The 17,255-nt window shown below is 34.7% G+C and overlaps 1 long non-coding RNA gene across 1 annotated transcript in view; it reads right to left on the bottom strand.

Moving 5' to 3' along the window:
* LOC115276602 overlaps positions 1-17,255 on the bottom strand; it is a 1,186,317-nt gene that overhangs the window by 366,158 nt on the left and 802,904 nt on the right. The gene's annotated exons all lie outside the window — the stretch shown is intronic.

The raw sequence follows: 17,255 nt of genomic DNA, 5'->3' as shown, positions 1-17,255 counted from the left end.
AGTGGCAATGGAACATCAATTAAAGTTAAAAGAATCATTTTCACAGTAATAATGTCTCAAATTTTCAGGCAGTGAAACTAGAATGTATTCGCAAATAATAGACTTAAATATGTTCAAATGAACTCGTGTACTTCAAAAATCAAAAGAGGAAACAGAATCATATATTGCTGCATAAAAGACTAGTATTTCCATAATTTCTTTCAATTTTATTATTCAACTAGAGGCAGTGTCCTATTTGCAAATATGTAGATATGCAACCCATATAAAAACACAGATCCAAATCTAAGAACTCTCATTGTAAATGTGACAGCGCTGATTATAAGAACTTCAATTAAATGTAAAATCAGAGAACCACTTACTGTGTTCATTTTATTTTGACATTATATCTACTTGAAATTTCCAGATGTGAGGGAGGGAGAAATCAGAAGAAATGTACTTTCTTTGTGATCTCTATCAGTATGTTGGAGTAAAAGTTTTACCATGAATAAATAAATAAACAATGCAAAATAAATAGCATCTGTAAAGTAAAAGTATGTTTTTTTCTTTCATATTTAAAGTTCACAAGCCCAAAAAATTTTAACTCTAGAAGACATGTGAGTAAACTGAATTCAAACTGTGAATTAAGGGATTCCCATTGTCATATAAAAATGTCACATGAGTCCCTGGATATTCCGAGGGAATCAATCCTTTGGGTCATGCATAATGTTCCCTCAGTCATTATTTAAGCACAGCAGACACGGACACAATTGTGCACACACGAGCGCGCGCGCGCACACACACACACACACACACTCACACACACACAAAATTCAGGCTATTTTCTTTATTCTCTGGCCAAACCTAGAATGTCACATTTCTTAGATTTGAAACTTAGCCCCTGGAATACTAGCTACACTGGACAATTTACATAACCATGTCTGAGCCTTAGTTTGTTTTACTCAGACTGAAGTTGTTGTAAAGATTAAATGAGTTAATACAAATAAATTGTTTAGAACCCTGTTGGGACATAGTAAGTAGCCAATAAGTGTTGGCAATTAAAACTCCAAAATATTTGAAAAGTAAAACTCCTTCAAATACACTTCAAAAATATTAAATAATTTGGATATTTTAAAAATATTTCAAATAATATTTCTGGTCTACTAAATATATCTTGAGTATGAAAATCTCTGTACTTCTTATATTTTAATATAATTATACTTATATTTTTCATTATAATTGTGAGAAATAATTGAGAAATATAACTGTGGATAACAAACTTCATTCATGAAAGAATCATTAAAGAAATCAAAGTAAAAGTGGCATTTTTTTCAATGAGGCATTTTAAATCATTATATAACATCTGGAATTCTATTCTGTGTTTTACTCATGGTCTGGAATGACTAGAAGAACAGAAAATTTTCTTAAATGAGAGCGAGGCACTCAACATTTTCCACAGGTCAGGCAAGAATCCAATTGTCTAATATCCATGAGGGCAGAAATATGTGACAAAGAGGCAGTACAAAACTGGATAGCCAGTGTTACTGCCAGACTATAATAAATTTATTAAAGAAAAACATGATATCAATAAGGGAGAGTTAGACTCACAAAGCAAGCAGATAATCTTCAGCTACTAAAATCTCCATGTGTTTGGCCATTAGAAATAGCGAGGACTTTAAAAATAGGATTAAGGTTGTTTGCTATGATTTTTCTGATAGGAACATGCACTCCTAAAAATAGAAATAAGTTGCAAGCAGATAGGGAGACAAAACAAATTGGTTTCAGAGAGTGAGGCAAACCATAAGAGACTCTTAAATACAGAGAACAAACTGAGGGTTGATGGAGGTAGAGGGTTGGGGCATGATGGGCGTTGAGGGTTGTTAGGATGAGCACTGGGTGTTGTATATAAGTGATGAGTCATGGGAATCTACTCCCCAATCCAAGAGCACACTGTATAACCTGTAAGTTAGCTAACTTGACAATAAATTATATAAATAAATTAATTAATTAATTAAATAAATATGAAAAATAAATTAAAAAATATAAAGATTGAGTTAAGTCAGTATAGGGTAGATAGAATTAGAAAGGGGGAAGTGAACAAAATACAAAGAGAAGAAAAAAAGAGAGGTATAAAACAATAGCCTCAGTAAGGAAAGCACTGAGTGCCAAACCTGAAAGGTACACAATATATTTGATAAAGTATGTTTTCATCAGAAGCTCTTTTTACAGAGCTGGTGGTGGAGCTGAAGGAGGTTTGGTGACCTATTCACATCATTTCATTGTTTTAACTCAGGGATTTTCTTTCTTTTTTTTTTTTTTAAGGTTTCATTTTTAAGGAAACTCTATACCTAATGTTGGGCCCAAACCTACAACCTTGATATCAAGAGTCCCATGCTCCACTGACTAAGCCAACCAGGGGCTCTAGGGATTTTTCTACCAAGGCTAATTTCCTAACCCCCATTATTGTGACAGGTGACACACAACAATTTCTAGAGACATTTTGGGTTGTCACAGCTGGGGGTAGGCTGCTACTAGGTGCTACTGGTATCTAGTGGGTAGAGGCCATGGGTGCTGCTAAACAGCCTATAATTCACAGGACAGCCCCTCACAAGAAAGATTCATGCAGCCCAAATACCAATCATGTGCTAATGTTGAAAAATCTTGTCTGTCATAGCCGAGGAGGTGGAGCCTCCTCCTACCTCAGTGCTTTGCAGACCCGTCCAAATCATGAGATCACATCATTTACATAGAGTGTGACTGTTCCATGAAAAAGATAACTGACCTTGGTCAGGTTCTTGAGAGAGGATATTTTAGTTGCAATTAATATATTTAAACATTGCCCATCTAGCAGTTAATGTAGCCATGTATTAAACCCAGGTTAATAAGATACTAGTCATCAAGATTTTTACTACGTCAATCTGAAGCCTATACATAATGGTATTCCCACTCCTTTTCTCAAATTTTTTGCAACATCAGAAAATACCTTAGTGAATTATCTTATTTTATTCTTAATAAAACAAATTCAAAGTTAGATGTTATCCCATTTGAAATAATTTAGTTTAAAAGACAGGTTATTTACCTTAACATTATTAGAAATTTGATAATTCATCATAATTCAATAGGTTAATAAAATCATTTTTATTTTTTATGTTTATTAGTTTTTTTATTGTTTATTTACTTTTGAGAGAGAGGGAGAGAGAGAGAGTGAGTGGGAGTGGGGCAAAGAGAGAGGGAGACAATAAATCTGATGCAGGCTCCAGGCTCTGAGTTGTCAGCACAGAGCCTGACATGGGGCTCGAACCCATTAACCATGAGATCATGACCTGATCCGGAGCTAGACGATTAACCAACTGAGCCACTGAGCCACCTAGGCACCCCTAAAATCATTTTTAAAGAAAATATGGTGTTCAATGTTATTTTGTTTTTACTTTACACCAAAGTAACAACTATGTTAAGTGAAACTAAAATAACATTTCTATTGATTATTAACATAAAAATACAATATACACGGCAACATGAACTAAAACTAATTTTTGAAAACGGGAAAATTGTCACTGTTTAACATGAACTAAAATGTAATCTTGCGTTATTCTTATTTTGCTCATTGAGAATACCTATTTACTATCATGTGTCTCAGAATATTTAACCAGTAAAGAACAATGTGCCCTTGATATTAATTTAGTGGGATTCACAACCTAAAAAACATGCCATGTTTTAGTTTGTCAGTTTCCTTCAAAGGCCAAAAATCTGGGAGAAAGAAACCCTTAAAACTTTTCATCAAATACAGATGAATTTCTACAGCTAAAAGCAACATATTGAGGTAACAAGAAGGAAAAGAATAGGAGTTTCATTTATGTTGCTATTATTATGATTCAAAAGAAAGGTCTATCCAGATGGATTTAACAGACCTATGCAGAACATTCCATCCTAAAACAGCAGAACACACATTCCTTTCAAGTGTACATGGAACATTCTCCAGAATAGATTACATATTAGGTCACAAAATAAGTATCAATAAATAAAAAAAAAATTCTAAGTCATACCATGTACCTTATCTGACCACAACACTATGAAGTAGAAATCAACCACAAGAAAAAATCTGGAAAGAGCACAAATACACAGAGGTTTTATAGCATGCTACTAGACTATAAATGAGTCAAGCAAAAAATCAAAGAAGAAATAAAAAATTACATGGAAATAAGGAAAATGAAAACAAAATAGTCTAAAATCTTTGGACTATAATAAAAGTGGTCCTTAGAGGGAAGATTATGGTATTATAGGCTTATCTAAAGAAGCAAGAAAAATCTCAAATAACCTAACCTTACACTAAAGTAGCTAGAAAAAGAAGAGCCAAAATATTAAGCCCAGCCAAAGGAAGGAAATAATAAAGAATAGAGTAGAAATAAGTGATAGAGGAGTTAAACAATAACAAAACAAAACAAAAGCATACCTATATATGTATATATATACATACAGTTACACATGTACAAATATGTACACAAACATAAATACATACACACATATGTATGAGTAATGGATTACTATTTTGTCATAAAAAGAATGAAATCTTGCCATTTTCAACAACATGGATAAAGCTAGAAACAGTACAATGCTGAGCAAAAATAAGTCAGTCAGGGAAGGATAAATACCATATGATCTCCCTCATAAATGGAATTTAAAAAACAAAGCAAATGAGCGAAGCAAAAAAAGAGAGATAAATCAAGAAACAGACTCTTAACTATACAGAACAAACCAATAGTTACTAGCAGGGAGGTGAGTGGGTGGGGAGATAGGTAAACTAGGTGATGGGAATTAAAGAGTGCACTTATCAAAATGAAATAGAGATAAATACAATTAAAAAAATAAACTAAAAAAATAATAACATCCCCAAAACACAAGAAAGCTCCATATTTAGAGGAAACTTAAGAATGGTCATATGTACACAGCTATGCAATGCCATGTGCCTAGACATTCGTCTTGTATTTTGAGCACAATAAGAGGTGTTCTTGCAAAAGGAGATTTAAGTCAACAACTACTTTATTAGAGCAACATCACTATTTTACTTCAAAGTAAATCAACAACACAGTAATTAATGCCCCTCATGCACAATATGAATGTTCTAAATTTGATAGAGTTTCTGTTATTTCTCTTTATTAACTATTAGTATCCAATAAATTTGTTTATATAATATATAATTTCCAGATATACATAAAGTCTGTAAAATGACGTACCTTTTCAGCCCAACTTGGAAGAAATTTTCACTTCAGTCTTATGTGCTTACTGATATATGATCCAATTTTATGATTAAGTTCAATAGATATGCTATATTCCAATGAAAGATACTATATATGGTGGGCAATCAGAACAGAGATCTACACAAACATGTGACAAGAGGTACATTTTATCCTCAATGTTCTCCCATTTCCCATCTAATATTGTCTTTCTCTTGCATGGGCTTCTTGCATTAATAATACCTTTTTGATGTTCCAAGGATTCAAAAGGTTGCTTATCAGTGAACACAACTTCTTTCTTGTTCTTTAAATGCATTCTCAAAGTGACCCTCTCCTGACCTAAAGAAATGGTCTATCACTAAGACTAATTACTGAGAACAGCTGTATTTAAGGGTGTTTGTCTGCAAAAGGTAAATAATACATTTTTTACAAATCAAGCCTTTTGTGCTATTTTGTTTTGTAAGTAAAGAGCAGGTGTGATGAAATTGCGATTTTCATTCATTGCTGGTGGTAGTATAAATTGGAAAGCAATTTGCCAGCATGTATCAAAGTCTTAAAAATATTTGCTCCCTTTCACCCAGTTATTTCTCTTCTGGTAATCTCTCAAAAGGACTTACAACAGATGCTGGCAAATGTTTATGAATCGATAATCCACTTTACCACTATGTATACTAACCCTTCTACATCAAAAAAGGAAGCAAGCTAAGTATCTTCTAATACATTAGAGAAACTGGGTTTCTCCCCTAGATAAGGAACTATTGTGTTCTTATTTGTAACCATGTTTTCAAAGACAACTTAATGGCATGAGATTTAAAAGTGAATTTTATAATTTTAGGTGATAAGATCAGGATATGATATAATTTCATTGTGTAAAACTAAATTAACTTCCCCCCAAATCAGGGATTCTTTTTATTCTATCAACATTTATCTCCTCCTCCCTTCCAAAAGAGTCTCTTTTATAAATTAATAAAACACTCAGAATTCCAAGAAGCCAAAATGAGTCACAGGATCTTACAGCAGAGTCCTCCATCATCTCAGAATAGCTGGGAGAAAGAGGTTTCCACGACTACAATCTGGTAATACAACCCGGTAAGGGCTTCAATATTCAAGTGGCCTGCCTCTTCTTTTATCTCCAAAGTAACTGAAACTTATGACATCCAATTACAACTTCGCTTGCTCATCTGGAGGATCAAGAAGTAGTCTTCCTTTGCTCCCTACCTGACGTATAACAAAGTATCTCATGACATAAGACATAAAAATTTAAAGTACTTTTTAAATATTTTTGAGAGAAAGAGAGAGAGGGAGACATAGAGTAAATCAGGGAGGGACAGAAAGTGAGACACAGAATCTGAAGCAGCCAACAGCACAGAGCCTGAGGTGGGGCTCCTACACATTAATCAAAGATCATTACTTGGGCTGTAGTCAGATGCTTAACCAACTGAATCACCCAGCCACTCCAAGACATAAAAATAAATAAGTAAATAAATAAATAAATAATAAATATAATCCTGTATACCTTATTCCATCCCCCTGTTATAACGTACCTACACTGTTTTATTCAAATAGTCTAAACCTTGTATCATTATTGCCAAGTGAGAGCTTGGTCAATTTATATTTTCAGAAATAAAGAAAGGGTTGTAAATGGCACATGACTATAAGGGCCAATTCATCCTTTGGAGGCAAGATTATCACCAGGGTGCCTGGCACATTCCACCACTCAATTATTTCTATAAACTATGAACAGACATGTGTAGAGCCCTTTTCATGTAGTGTTCACATAGGAGAAAAGGGAAATATGTATATATAAAAATGCTCTTGGTGGTTATCTCTGGGTGGTGATTTTCTTCTATATATTTTCTGTACTGATTTTTTTTCTACTATGACAATATATCTCCTCTACACACAGAATCAATGTGTTATTCCAAAGAAGCACTGTGTTAATCTCCTATCCTACTTACTCTGCAAACATGAAAAACGGGCTGGATCCCCCCCGCCCCGGTAAGTAGGCAAATACTTCACATACACATTCCAGCCCACTTTCCCTGGGCCATAGTGCTCTGAATAGCACATGTTGCCAATACTTAGGGGCATCATGAACACCAGGCCACAGTTCACTCCATAGCTATATACCTTGAATTGTCAAATGCTGCTTAGCCCCCTGTGATCACTTAAACATTTGAAGGTTGACTTTCATTTCGCCTTCTCAGAGAACTTTGTATATAAAATTCCATTTCCAAAATTTAGAATATTTGGACCTGGGAGAATATTGATACATATATGTATTTCAGGAAGTTAACCCACTGTAAGAATTACTTCCCTTTTTAAACAATAGTATATTGCCAAAGTGCAAATTCCTTTTGATACAGTGGACATAGTGATATCTTGGGATGAGGCTTGCAGGATTCACACACTAGTTTTGTCATTTATTAACCTGTGTCTTGGATAAATCACATCCTCACTAGGGCTGATGATCATCTGAATAAACTCCGCGAATCCTATCAATTTTAACAGCTAACTAAGTCTACCCACTTGAATGACCTGGTCAGTCTCCTTAGGAATAACCAGTTCTATTTAGGCACTGAAATATTCAGTGTGAAGGAGCAGGCAACAAGTTGGGCGCCACATTACACTTTTAAAAATGTGACTTCGGCAATCTCACTGAAGTTTTGAGGGGGATTATTTTAAAATAAATAAAAAGTCTCTAGTGTGTTATACCCTTAACACGTTTGAGTTTCTGAACATGTTGTGAGTCTGGCAATCCTCAAGAAGGGTTAGTCATACTATTCTTTCCCTACCCTATAAATGACAGCACTTCATAAATGCCCAATTTTCAAAACTCATAACCTATAGCAACAGAAAACAAATAGAATAATGTGCAGTGAGAGCATTGCCATCATGCTCGCTTGGCACATCATTATGCAGAACACAGCATGAGTACCTTGCAAGAAGGCAGGATGGAAGAAGCGGGTCCCTCATTATTTTTGAGAGGAGGACTTGAGCACCAATTTTAAGATTTGAATGCTCCATTATCATCAGTCTATAACTGGCATTTATGGATCTGTCACCCACTGGATCATCAGCTAATTACATTAATAATCAGATCTCATTTTCCTTTGTCTTTTTAATTTTAACCACAGAGTTTTGTCCATGAAGGTCACTTGTTTTATGGTGCTGCTAACAGAGACACATCATCATTAATACTTTAGTTAAAATATTTCTATAAAGCTGAAGGTTGGTTCCTTGTGAATTTTCATCCATGTTTTTTGAGAAAAGAGTTCAGGGCCCTAAATTCCAGTGTTGTCAAAAACTCTCTGGCTTTGGGCAAGTCATTTAACCTGTTTGACCTCATTTTCTTCTTTGTGGAATCCAATAATTAGGTTTGCAATCTGAGGATCCACTCATTTTTGACTATTTATAGTTCTATACCTAAGCTTTCTTTTAGGAAGAAGAGTGGTAGATGGGAATTTTATGTAGCATCCAGAAGCTACAATTTATTAATCTCCCTATCTAAGCAATTTTATCCTCATCCCATCCATCTTCCATTCTATTGTGGTTTATTACCCAAATAGGAAATTATGTTTATGTTCCTTTCCCACTAACATCCTAGAAGATATTCCCCATCACCGTGGGCAATATATACATTTCTTGGTTAAGCATTTCATGAAGTCAGTAGTTCATGCTCTGCTCAGCATTCTTCTCTCCCATCATTAACCCTTATCATCCTTGCTCCTGGAAAAAGACAGACAAACAAACACTTGCTGCTCCCTGAGTATAAAATGTTCTCTTTCACTTCTATGTTTTTCATATTCCTTCTCTTGTTCTCCAAATCCTCTTTTCTTATTTCTCCTCCTGCCTATGCCCCTACATCAGGCTAAATCCTTCAGAGCTCAGATTATCCCACTCCCCTTTCCAACCTTCTCCTGGACTTAGTTATATGTCCCTAAAATGTATAGGCTTCATATGTCTTACATTCCTGTATCACAACCATGTTGTTGCTTTCAAGGTATAGCTATTTCAAAACACTGGTCAGTTCCCAGGTAGAAGGTACTTCTTTTATCTATCCTCTATTTGTTTATCTATCTGTCTGTCTATCTATCTATCTATCTATCTATCTATCTATCTATCTATCTGACATTTAGCACAACGCCTGGAACATGGTAGTGACTTAGAAACATTGATTAAATGATGGACAGAAATTAATCATATGCTTCATAGAATAATTTATTATTAGTTGCTCTTTTTGCACATGCAAAAAGATATCCAAAATATAGTCTACTCCCTGTTCCCTTACAATAAAAAATTGAACATGCTAGTTTTATAGCCTGATCAGCCATAACAGATTCGAGATGGTGACTTTCACTAGACTTTCCCTTATCTTTACTTACTTTTTTCAAAACTTTAATTTGAAAAAAAAGATCAACATAACCTTGTAAAGCACCATTTATATATCCTCTTTCCAACAACCACTCATTTCCACTTCATAGCACACCAGACAGCACAGCTTATTTCTTAACTAGATAATAGCCAGCTAATTTTACGCACACATTTTCCAAATAGTCAGTACATACTTTCACCTATCCTCTGAGTTGAAAGGCATAAACACAGAGAATCAATTTTCTAGTCATCCTCTAAAAATACTTTTTAAATTGAGCATCCATGTGAGTATAGTCTGGGCACCACTGAATAGTTTTATAAATACGCACCTAGCCAGATAAAAGCTCACATTTTGAAACAGACATGCTATCACAGCTATTGTGTGTCATACTAAGAGCGCTACGGGGCACCTGGGTGGCTCAAACGATTAAGCCTCTGACCTCAGCTCAGGTCATGATCTCATGTTTGTGGGTTCGAGCCCTGTGTTGGGCTCTGTGCTGACAGCTCAGAGCCTGGAGCCTGATTCTGATTCTGTGTCTCCCTCTCTCTGCTTCGCCCCCTCTCATGCTTTGTCTCTCTCTGTATCAAAAATAAATAAAACATTAAAAAAATAAGAGCCTGGGAACTGAACTTAGGAAAACTAGACACACTTTTATCTCTGGTTTTCTGGTCATTTATAAAATAAAAAATCAAATTACATTTTTATTTTAAGTTGAGAATTCTTATTTGGGAGGAGAAAGACCCAGTGAACATCTGGTACAACTTTTGTCTAATAGATCCCCAACACACATACAAACATATTCATTTGTGTGCATGCACACAGTGCTAGTGGTATAGTTGTCAAAGAATAAGTTTATCTCCCATAGATAAATATATAATTTTAGAAACTTGTCAATATTTCACAGTAACTTTAAAGAAAAACCTTACTCTTCTTTGGAAAATATGCTGTAAAACAAAATGCACAAATTGTACAAATATACAGAGAATTAGAGCTCTATCGGTGGACAAAAATATCCCAAAAAACCCTTCAACATAATTAACCAAAAGAGGTTTTTACAGGGGCCATTGTCTAAAATGACATCTGCATAATAGAAAGAAGATATTAGGGGTGCCTGGGTGGCTCAGTCAGTTAAAGCATCTGACGTTGCTCAGGTCAGGATCTTTTGGTTCTTGAGTTTGAGCTCCCCCCCCCCCCCGTTGGGTTCAGTGCTGACAGCACAGAGTTTGGAGCCTGTTTTGGATACGGTGTCTCCCTCTATCTCTGCCCCTCCCCTGCTCACACTCTGTCTATCTGTCTGTCTCTCTCTCTCAAAAACATTAAAAAAACCAAAGGGAAGAAGGAAAGAAAGAAAGAAAGAAAGAAAGAAAGAAAGAAAGAAAGAAAGAAAGAAAGAAAGAAAGAAAGAAAGAGGGAAAGAGGGAAAGAGGGAAAGAGGGAAAGAAGGAAAGAAGGAAAGAAGGAAAGAAGGAAAGAAGAAGGAAAGAGGAAGAAAGAAAGAAAGAAAGAAAGAAAGAAAGAAAGAAAGAAAGAAAGAAAGAAAGAAAGAAAGAAAGACAGTCACTAGGAAAGATTAGATAAAGAATATATTCCAAGGGCAGGAGTAAGGACTAGATGGGATTCATCAGTAAAATGCAAAGGTGAAATTGGAAGATTAAATCAATTAGATAAAAACTAAGCATTATTATGTCTTTGCTTAGTTGAAGTGTTATATGAGGCCCCCCGCGCTATCCAGAGGCATGCAGCACACCCAATAACACTGCAAGTCTAAAGCACCAAGCATCTCCCCTAAAGCACAGTGTGTATGTGTCTAACAAGTGTTGGTTTTCTTCCACTGAACTAGGTTAAAACTTCCCAAACTGAAGTTCAACCTTCAACTTTGATAATTTCTCAAAGGATTAGTCTCTCTGTCAATACGTTTTTACCATTCCCTTTTACTAAGATCCTAATTTCCTTCATTATACCTCAGCTAACTTTTATTCTTTGTCAGATCTCAACTCAGAATACTTTCTCTAGAAGTATTTCTGATACCAGTGGTTGCTTGGATTCTTTCTGTAGAAATTTTCATAATATCCTGAACCTCCCCATCACAGTATCTATCTGTGTGTGAACAGTAAGCAGTAAATAAAACCTATGTCATAAGATGACCTATATTACAGGACCTTAAGACCATCATTAAAGTTATAATTTAAAAGACAGATAACATTTTCTAAAGACCCCTAACTCCTTCAAGCCATTGCTGTAATAGTCCTGATTGATAGCACACTGATTGAAGGAACACATTTGCATGTTTCAAAGATTATTGAAAAAATGGACCTTCTAAAATTGAGGTAAATTACAAATTTTTTAATTGGACGTAATAGAAACCATGTTTTCTAAGCATTTCATTTAAGAGATGATAGTAGCTGGATTGAAAAATTTGGGGAACTTGAAAAGTTGAAGAACTTGCTCAGGCTTGCACAGGTAATTAGTAGCAAAAATAAAACTGGACCCCTCAGCTTGGAACTATTTGTCCAATGCACCTTGTTTTTGAGGAATTACTGCAATAAGCAAAAACAGCTCTACGTTATTCATGTGTACAACAAAAGGACACAAAAGATCACTTCAGGAATTTTACTTCCTTAATTGCACTATTCTATCAGGGCTTCTTAGTTATTACCATAAAACTCTATTGTTTAACAAATAATTCTCAATTTGATATCAAAATACTATACTGAACACTCAAATCCTCCAAATTAAAGGTCATTTTATTCTTTTGTGGTTAGTGCATTTGCTTCCTCTAAACTTGCCTACTTTAATGCTATTCTTCTGGGAAGTAAATTATGAATATCTGTTGACAGACTCACATTATGTTTCATTCTAGATATCTGAGAATACAAGCCCAGAATACGAAGTCATAAAAATTTTTTAATGATTTTTTAAATTTTTTAATGTTTTTTTATTTGTTTTTGAGAGACAGAGAGAGAGAGCGTGAGCAGGGGAGGGTCAGAGAGAGAGGGAGATACAGAATCTGAAGCAGGCTCCAGGCTCTGCTCTAGCTGTCAGCACAGAGCTCAATGCGGGGCTCACACTCACGAACCATGAGATCATGACCTGAGCCGAAGCCGGACGCTTAACCGACTGAGCCACCCAGGCGCCCCTTATTATTTATTTTTGAGAGAGAGAAAGAGGGGGGGGCGAGCGCCTGAAAGGGGCAGAGAGAGAGACACACAGAATCCGAAGCAGACTCCAGGCTCAGAGCTGCCAGCACAGAGTCCAATGCGGGGCTCAAACTCACTAAATGTGAGTTCATGACCTGAGCCAAAATCACATGCTTAACTGATTGAGCCACCCAGGGGGCCCCTGAAGTCATGTGATTTAAATATATAAAGATAGAGGGCACTGGGTGGCTAAGTCAGTTAAACCTCTGGCTTCAGCTCAGGTCGTGATCCTGCATTTCGTGAGTTTGAGCCCCACATTAGGCTCTCTACTGTCAGTGTTCTGTCTCTCCTCTCTGCCACTACCCTACTCTTTCTCTCTCTCTCAAAAATAAATAAACTTTAAATAAACAAACAAACAAACAAACACAGAAATAAAGGCAAATAACTAAACTGGCAGGAAATTCACTATTACACCTTTATATTTCTATTTAACCATGTGTTTCAGTTCTTCCCAGGTTATCAGAGATGATTATTTTAAAATAAGAGGAACAATATTAAAAGCATTCTTCCATGCAATAGCAAATTTTAAAAATGATCTGTAATATCGCAATTGTTTCAGATTCTGTGTATATATTTTATTACCAGTTGCAATTTTCTTGCTCATTATGGGAGATACAACATTTTATATATATTCTAGTTTCTTAAGTAAGTATATTTACATTGCAGTTAGAAATTGCCAATTCCTCTCTTACATGAATTATCTGAGCTAATCACTTGACCTAGAAGGAGTAGAATCTTTCTTTCATTAAACTCTGCCTTTCAACACAAGCTTTGTTAGTCTACCGAGTCATGACAAGTAATACTTTATACGCTAGGGTACACTGTTCTTCCTGGTGAACTAACAAATTAAAATGTAATGTGGAATGATGACACTGGGAATATTGAAGGATAGCCACTGATGTGGGAAGGAATCCATAACTAAACCAAGATGTACACTTTAATTATGATTGCATCAAACTGATGATATAGAATAAAATACTGTTCGAGGGAGCCCAAGGAAACTAATTGAGAGAACAAAGCCGCGTCCTATCCCTTTTCTCTCCTACATTTTGCTCTAGGGCCCCCCTCTCGCCTTTGACCCTCCAAAGTCTCATTTCATTATATCTTGCCAAGAATTAGGAAGCAATTAGGTAATTTTTCACCACCTTCATCTCAAGCTAAGGTAATTATTCATCTAGCCTTCTTTTCTGTGTGTTCCTGGTTCTTTTTTTTTTAAACTTGGTTTGCTCAAGAGTAAAATGAACCACAGTACTTATCAGTTCAATGCATACACAATTGATACTGAAGGCAACTGACAGCAACTGAAGCCAGAGGTTAGCTGCAAATCCATTAGTGATTTTAAATAGAAAAAGGGGGGGGGGTGGCATGCTTGGTGAGTTTGCGATAAAGCTGAATAACTACAGAAATCCCAAAATAAGACAATGTAATTTGAATTAATATGTCATCAGACAGATTCACAGAAAGCTTTAAAGAGTGCAAAAGGTTTCCTATAAGGTAATCAAAGACATAGTTGTTGTTCATATTCCTACAAGTAAAGCTTATTTTCTTTGACATATAATGCATTTAGTTTAATGGTTGTATTCTAATAGCCAAGCAGAGCAAGAAGCTAACATATCTAAAAATATTCTTGCCAACTTTGAAGCACTCATATCACAGAAATATTTAGAAATTAAAGAATATGCTGTAGACAAAATTAAAATGTATGCTGGGGGAAATTTAGGGACATAATTTTAATTTAAGCTCTCAAATATTTTGTGAGTTTTTGGTTTTAATAAATTTTCAACCATAGTATTCATGATTTATATGTAAGGAAAAACAAATTTGTTTTTAAAGTTTATTTATTTTGAGAGTGAGACAGAGCATCCACAGTGGAGAGACAGAGAGAGGGAGAGGGAGAGGGAGAGGGAGAGGGAGAGGGAGAGGGAGAGAGAGAGAGAGAGAGAGAGAGAGAGAGAGAGAGAGAAACCCAAGCAGGCTCCACACTTGATCAAGTCAGACACTTTATCATTAAAGCATCATGACACTTCTTTTTTTATGATGTTACTTGGGTGTTTTTTTTTTTTTAATTCCAGTGCTGTTAATGTACAGTGTTGCATTGATTTCAGATGTACAATATAGTGAATTAGTAATTCTATACATTTCTCAGTGCTTATCATGTTAGGTGTACTCCTAAGTTCTTTCACTTATTTCACACATCCCCGCCCCCAACCCATCTTTCTTCTGGTAAACATGTTTGTTCTTTATACTTAAGGGTCTGTTTCTTAGTTTGTCTCTCTTTGTTGTTTGTTCATTTGTGTTGTTTCTTAAACTCCACATGTGAGTGAAATTATATGGTATTTGTCTTTCTCTGACTTATTACACTTAGCCATTATACTCTTTTGACCTGTCCATGGAATTGCAAAGGAAGAAATTTCATTCTTTTTAATGGCTGAGTAACAGTCCATTAAATATATGACTTCTTTATCCATTCATCTATCGTTGGATATTGCATTGCCTCCATAATTTGGTTATTGTAAATAATGCTGTAATAAACAGAGGGGTGCATATGCCTTTTTGAAGTAGTGTTTTCATATTTTTTGACTAAATACCCAGGAGTGGAATTACCAGATCATATGGTAATTCCATTTTTAAGCTTTTAAGGAACTGCCATACTGTTATCCACAGTGGCTTCATTAGCTTGCATTCCCACCAACAAGGCATTAGGTATTTTTTCTCCAAATCCTTGCCAACATTTGTTGTTTCCATGTTTTGAATTTTAGTCACTCCAGTAGATATGAGGTGATTTATCTCATGGTGACTTTAATTTCCCTGAAGATTGCTGATGTTGAGCAACTTTTCAGGATGACACTTATTTTAAGAAATTTTAATTAGCAAATCAATGACATAATTGAGACCATACTGACTCATTTAAAGCAATTACAAAGCCTGGGTTCTCTAATGAGCTTGTGCTAGCTTAAAATCTGAAGAACATTTCAATGTCACTAAATATGCCCACATGTATTACTAGCATTATACAGTATACATATACACACACATATAAATAATATATATTTGTGTATGTAATATATATATATGTATATATATATTCTACATATGTAATGGTGTGGGCAGAGTTTGGATGAACATAACTCTTTGTACCAATAAAATTTAGCTAAAAACCTATTATAGAGAAGGGACTCTAATCTAGCTAGGGTCTTTGGAAGTAATTTAAAAATTCAAATTACTAAATAGGAACAAAAATATGAAAAATAATTTTGTTGTTTCTGCCTATTAGTAATAGCAAATAATACTTAAGTAACCAAAACTTATTATATAATATAAAGAAATAATAATATTAGCATGAAATTACCATTAGGCAAATATCATACTAGTAATTGCTTCAGACAATATATATCAAAGGGTGCTTAAACTAATTGGGATTCACATAATCTCTCAATTTATCTCTCCAAATATAGTTATTAGTTACAAGGAGAATAATAATAAATTTACAGTGGAAAGACCCAGCTCAAGCTACCTTAATCAAGTATATCCTGAGAGATAAAGTATCATGTACCCCCAGTGAGAGGCATTTACAAGATTACGTTACTTCTGTGATATTGCCAAAAATGCATAACCTCAATCTAATCATGTGAAACAAGATCACATAAACCTAGAAGGAGAGGCACTCCTCAGAGTAACTGAAGTACTCATCAAATATTTCAAGATGATGAAAGACCTGGAAAGACCTAACTACTGTCATAGAGCAGCATAAACTAAGACAACACCAAGTAAATGAAATTTGGGATCCCAGTTTGGATTTTGAAACTGGAAAAATATTTTGAAAAACCAGTAAAATTTCAATAAGGACTATTAGATTATTCAATACTGTTGTACAGATGTTAATCACACAGTTGTACAAAAAATTATTATGACTATGTCAGGTATTAACATTCAGGGAGGTCAAATGATTGGCATATATAAACTCTTTGTAATATTTTTTGAAACTTTTCTACCGATCTAAAATTATTTCAAAGAAAATTGAAACTGTTTTAACAGAGCTTCAGATATGTAATGACATAAATGAACTCAATATTCCCAAACATTTTTTATAGCTGCTACAAAATTATTCCAATGCCATCATTTTGCTGAGTTATATAATTATGCATTGTTGTAATTCCTCTTCACTCAAAATGAATTGAGCACATTTTATCATTCCTTATTTCATTATCAATAGTATGAGTGAAACCAACTGCTTAATCCTACATTTTCTAGAATCATTACATGTATCTTTCTCCCTAATTATCTTGTCTCATATTATTTCATCAAATTCAAGACAAGTATTCATTGACTGCTAGAGTGTGTCATCCACTCAAAAAGCTATAAGATGATTACAATATACCTACCTACATAGATTAACAAAATCTAGAAAAATAGTTTATGTAATTTATATCTTACATTCCTACTATAATCTATTGTCATGTACATTAAAATAATGGT

Source organism: Suricata suricatta, chromosome 13 (genome assembly GCF_006229205.1).
Source record: "Suricata suricatta isolate VVHF042 chromosome 13, meerkat_22Aug2017_6uvM2_HiC, whole genome shotgun sequence".
NCBI lineage: Eukaryota > Metazoa > Chordata > Mammalia > Carnivora > Herpestidae > Suricata > Suricata suricatta.
Note: the sequence above shows the minus strand (reverse complement) of the source record. Positions and strands in the feature narration are given on the sequence as shown.